Genomic DNA, 6,137 nt, shown 5'->3' with positions numbered 1-6,137 from the left:
TGAGAGAGAGCCTCGGGAGGATGATGTTATATGTTTAACACTTTCTGATACTGAGGTTAGTGCTCTGCTGTATTTTTACCCAGGAAGAGCATGAGATATCTGAGGATGGTAAAGAAGCTGAGGCTGAGCCTTCTCAGTGTCACGCTGTCAGTCTCTGTTTTCCTGGGTGTTCCCTAGTGAGCTCACTTCTCCTTAGGCACTTCACCATAGGCACTTTAATTCCTCTAGTCTGGTCCTGTCTTCACAGTAATTGCACTCCAATTAATCGCACAGGTGCAGCAATCCTTTGTCGTTAGTCTCCTTATAAATAGCTGCCCTTCTCTGTTGTTTGTATGGAGTCCTTACCCTTCATGTACCTATGTTCTCGTCTCCCGAGACTTCCCCTTACCTTCTCGTTCCTCCGAGTTTCCGTCCGTTCCATCCGGTTTTCTCTTTTGTTTTGTTTTGTTGGTCTCCCAAGACTGTTTATTTTGTATCACCTTTTTTGTGCAATAAATCATACTTGCAATTGGATCTACCCTCTCCTTGTGTTTTCCCTAACACACATCGTCACAGAAGGACTCCATCATCACAAGATCCAGCAGTATGTCTACTACCATTTCCTCCCAAGACAAATTCCCAAGACTGTTCACGTTACGGCTGCTGAGCCAGCGCCACAACCCAAGGTGGCCGCCCATCCAGCACCACAGCCCAAGATGGCCGACTCAACGCCTGAGTCTCCAGACAAGGGGCCACCGACTCACCATCATAGAGGGCGGAGGTGGAGGAGACAGGCGTCTACCGTTCCTCAAAGCCCGGAGGACGTTCCCGATCCGAGGCGGTGCCCGATGCTGTTCCGGAGGCCGAAGTGGTGCCCGATGCTGAGGCAGTGTCCGTTGCTGTTCCGGAGGCCGAGGTCGTTCATGAGGCGGTGCCCAAAGCTGGGGCGCCTCACGTCTCCACAGGAAGTCCAGAGTCAAGTCAGATTCCTGTTGACCTTCCCAAGTCAAGTGCCCATTGACTTTCCAGAGTTGAGTCAGTTCTCGGTTGACCCTCCTGAGTTGAGTCAGGTGTTCATGGACCCTCCAGAGTCAGGGTTAGTCACCGTCGACCTTCCAGAGTCAGAGTTAGTTACCGTTGACCCTCCAGAGTCAGGGCTAGTTCCCGCTGACCATCCAGAGTCGAGTCATGTTCCAGTTGTTCCTCTTGAATCAAGTCAGATTCCTGTTGATCTTCCCGAGTCAAGTCAGGTGCCCGTTGACTTTCCAGAGTTGAGTCAGTTTCCGGTTGACCCTCCAGAGTCGAGTCAGGTGTTCATGGACCCTCCAGAGTCAGGGTTAGTCACCGTCAACCTTTCAGAGTCAGGGTTAGTTACCGTTGACCCTCCAGAGTCAGGGCTAGTTCCTGTTGACCTTCCTGAGTCGAGTCAGGTTCCAGTGAACTCTCCAGAGTCGAGTCAGGTTCCAGTGAACTCTCCAGAGTCGAGTCAGGTTCCAGTGAACTCTCCAGAGTCGGGTCAGGTTCCAGTGAACTCCCCAGAGTCGGGTCAGGTTCCAGTGAACTCCCCAGAGTCAGGTCAGGTTCCAGTGAACTCTCCAGAGTCGAGTCAGGTTCCAGTGAACTCTCCAGAGTCGAGTCAGGTTCCAGTGAACTCTCCAGAGTCGAGTCAGGTTCCAGCGAGCTCTCCAGAGTCGAGTCAGGTTCCAGCGAACACCTGGTTGTTTGTCTCTGTTTCCCCATTCTACCTGGTTCTCTTGTTTATGTTGTCCCATTCTATCTGGTTCTCCTGTCTATGTATACTATGTTTTCTGACCCTCCGTCCTTCCCCTTGCCTGCCGCCGCTCCACCTCCCTCCTAATTTCTTTACCTGTTGGGGTTTTCCTGGGTTTCAGGTGGAGCATCTGGCAGCTGCTCCGTAGGGGAGGGGGTAATGTCACGCTGTCAGTGTCTGTTTTCCTGGGTGTTCCCTAGTGAGCTCACTTTTCCTTAGGCACTTCACCATAGGCACTTTAATTCCTCTAGTCTGGTCCTGTCTTCACAGTAATTGCACTCCAATGAATCGCACAGGTGCAGACAATCCTTTGTCGTTAGTCTCCTTATAAATAGCTGTCCTTCTCTGTTGTTTGTATGGAGTCCTTACCCTTCATGTACCTATGTTCTCGTCTCCCGAGACTTCCCCTTACCTTCTCGTTTCTTCGGGTTTCCGTCCGTTCCATCCGGTTTTCTCTTTTGTTTTGTTTTGTTGGTCTCCCAAGACTGTTTATTATGTATCACCCTTTTTGTGCAATAAATCATACTTGCAATTGGATCTACCCTCTCCTTGTGTTTTCCCTAACACACATCGTCACACTCAGTTCTCCTGCCCTGTGTATGTAGAGTTGCTGGAGCCTTCCATTTCTGTATGATCTCCATACAGAGATCAAAAATAAATGAAAGAGGCCGTTTTCTTCTTGCATTCATCGGTTTTGGCATGAAAGTAAATCTGCCGACATCGAGGTGATGAGCGAAAACGGCTATGAGGGGATGCCCCCTGTAGAAAGAGCTATCTGTGGATGAACCTGGCAGACATCGGGAGGAAAGAAAAGGCTTTCTTCTCTGTGCTCAGGTTTCACCTTCTAAACTTTTTGTTATTTCTGTTGAGACATCGATTGAGAAGTTCGGGGAGACGAAGGCACACTCTGCTGCTTTCAGATACATTCGTTCCACGAAGGTCCAGGTCTAAGCCCGAACAACATAGGGGTCCTGGCCTGTCTCGATCTGAGGATCAAAGACGGCACAGAAGGCTAGTGTTGCAACTCGTGCTCCTCGCCCACATGCGGGCAGGGGTTAGAGGAATCGTGGATCACGAGGAGGTGAGCAGAACCTAAGGGGTGTGATCTAGACGAGGCAGCATTCTCGTCCAAATCGGAGTGATACCAAGGTATCTACTCCTTCCCTTGTTTTTAGCTTCTGCTTTTATCCTCCCCTAATTCCCCTGTAACCACCAGCTCTCCACCTGATCGAGGTTAGGTGGAAACCTCTCGCATAACAGTCTCCTATGCTGGACCTATAATGTTTTTTATGGTTCTATGTTCATAGCAACCACCGTACTCACTCTCTCTCTCTCTCTCTCTCTCTCCCTCTATCTCTCTTGTGCGAGCGCGCGTGCTCTCTCTGCCCTGTTAAACTGGCAGGACTTAAAAACACTCTATGATGGTTAAGATGTGCAATTAATCTGCGGATCACATTCGTCAAGGGCCGGGAAGCAGCTAGCCAGTTAATAATTAATGGATCAAAAACAACAGCCTACATCGCACATCCTGCGATGTGACTACCGTGGATTCGTACATCGCGATATCGATGCTTAAACGACACATTGTGCAGCCCTAGTCCAGACTAAAAGGAGGCACCTCTTGAGCAGGGCTCCAGCACAGGAGGGTGGGTGAGTAAATGTAACCCTCTCTGTATATACATATGTGTATTAAATTGCTGGTGGTTATGTGTCTACTAATAAACTCTCTGAGTTTCCTTTTTAGTACTCAGTTACATTGTTTACTAAATACTCGCCAGCACCAGCCATCTGGCTTCATGTTCTGGTATTAGGCAGCTGAGATCACAGGTTTCTGAGGGAGCATCCTTGATCATCAGGCCTGGCACAGCACTGCAGGAAATTTCATGGATGTCCGGCCAGGTCACCCTGAGGGGTTTCCTGGTCGCTTAGTGGTTCTGTCGCATCTAGCGGGAAGTAGAGGTGGCAGTTACAGAAGTTTTCTTGTATATGCTGCCTCAGGTGATGCTCCCCTCAACCAAGGTTTGTAAAATTTGAGCTTGCCTCTCCTATGCGATTCAGTGCCTCTGTGATGCTTAGGAACCTTTAAGTACACACGCTAAGCTTTGTGTACTTTCTCAAAACCACATGGTGGCCAGTGTGCCTGTGAACACTTTGCGCACTTTCTAAAATCCATGTAAGTAGTAAGTGTGCACACAAGACTCTGTGCACTTTATGAAATCCTGTATGGTAAGGGTTACGCGCTCCACTTCGTTCCCTTTCTTGAGATGATTAGACCTTGGTTCCTTGGGCTCCATTCAGCCAGTGTGTATTTGTTTATACACCTCAAGCATTGCTTCCCTCAACATGAGGGGCTATTTGGGTGATTCTCGTGGTAGTTTAGCAGCACTCCCCTTTTTCCAAGAAGGGTCGCCTATGAGCACGCTACACTAAGCTTGGAGTTCTCCTCTCATATGAGACTGAATTCTCAGTTTTTTCACCAGAGCTGTTTCCATAGATCGAGTTGATGACTCTCAAACATACTGTTTTCAGAAACACTAGTCCATCTATGAGCTGCTTTATCGGAGTGCCATGAGAGCCCCTCCTTAGAACATTATTTGAAAATCCATGCTCATGGTAAGTGTGCACAAGAAGTCATTGCACACTTTCTGAAATCCACACTGTGGTAAATTTGCATGCTAGTATTCTGCTTTCTTTCTAAAATCCTATATGGTGAGGGCTTCGCCCGGTTGCTTCATGCCCTTTCTTGAGTCGGTTAAAGCCCCGTTCATCTTGGGCGCCACTCCACCCAAGTATGCTCGGATACCTATCTAAAACAGGGTGTTGCTACTAGAGAACTGTTGAGACAGCTCTTTCAGCAAGCCGGTAGTGATGTCAGAGGCTGTCGCCGGCCAACAAGTTGGTGTTTTTTCAATGTATGCTTCAGACACGGGTCACGATGAGGTGTTCCCCATAGCGACCCCAAGAGGATGCAGTGTCTCGTTCCCTACTTAGGGAACCATGGTTACATTCGTAACCTGAGACGTTTTTTGGATTTATTGAGCTCTAATCCTTTTTTATCCACTGGTAGTCCCAAAATAAACTGACTATGCATTGAGTTTTAATCCAAGTGCCCCACAACCAAATTCACAGCTTTTGGTTAATCAGCAATGTTTCTTGTCCTAAGGTTTTTAACCATGTGTCATATATAGATTTAACATTTTATGAAGAGAAAAGTCCCTGATGCTTATCAAGGTATTGCTAGTCTGTTTTTGGTTGCTTCTAGTGAGTTAATGGAATACTGCTAGCTAGGATGTTGCCAGAAGAGAAGAAAATTAAAACCAGCTGCCAACTAAGATCAAAACAGAAGTTAAACATTAAAAAACTTAAAAAGTTTTTAGACCCTTTAAAAACCATCAGTCATTTGATCTTTGATGCTCAGATGTTCAAAAAGGGCAATCCGCAGATGAGGGGTGACGACGCAAAAGGCTTGATCCATATGGAGCGGGTCTTAGTCCTGGGGCGGGTGGGGGGTGGTGATAAGTGTTTGTGGAGTTGAGGGAAAGTGCTGAGATCTGTGGAGTAAGGAGTTAGTTAAGGTAAAATAACATATATGTGGGAATTTTCAAGGATGCACTGTTGTGTGAGGAGGGAGACTTTGTATTTGATCCGGGCAGAAATGGAAAGCCAGCGTAATGACTGAAGAATTGGTGTAATGTGTTCATATTTATGAATTCTCATCAGGATCTTAGCAGCACTATTCTGTATGTGCTGGAGTTTCTGGACGCTCTTGCTAGGTATTCTGATGAGAAGAGCTTTGCAGTAGTTCTGGAGGAGACAAAGGCGTGGACGAGCTTCTCAGCATCAAGTCAAGTCACCTTTATTTATATAGAGCTTTAAACAAAATACATTGTGTCAAAGCAACTGAACAACATTTATTAGGAAAAAAGTGTGTCAATAATGCAAAATGACAGTTGAAGGCAGTTCATAATTGAATTCAGTAATGTCATCTCTGTTCAGTTTAAATAGTGTCAACAATATCGCTGTAGATGAAGTGACCCCAACTAAGCAAGCCAGAGGCAACGGTGGCAAGGAACCGAAACTCCATTTGTGAAAGAAAGGAGAAAAAAAACATTCTGTCACAGAGTCAGACAACAGCAAAGTCAGATTATGCAGAAGAATCATCTGTTTCCTGTGGTCTTGTCCTGGTGGTCATCTGAGTCAAGGTCTGAGGCTCTAGTTGTCCTGGTCTCCACTGTCTTTCGGGGATGTAGAGGTCCTTTCTAGGTGCCGATCCACCATCTGGTCTGGATACGTACTTGATCCTGGTGACTGCAGCGACATTCTGATCTGGATACAGACTGGATCTGGTGGCTACAGTGACCTCGGAATAAGAGAGAAACAGACTAAT

This window comes from Carassius gibelio, chromosome B5 (assembly GCF_023724105.1).
Source record: "Carassius gibelio isolate Cgi1373 ecotype wild population from Czech Republic chromosome B5, carGib1.2-hapl.c, whole genome shotgun sequence".
Taxonomy (NCBI): Eukaryota; Metazoa; Chordata; class Actinopteri; order Cypriniformes; family Cyprinidae; genus Carassius; species Carassius gibelio.
This window is presented reverse-complemented; position numbering follows the sequence as displayed.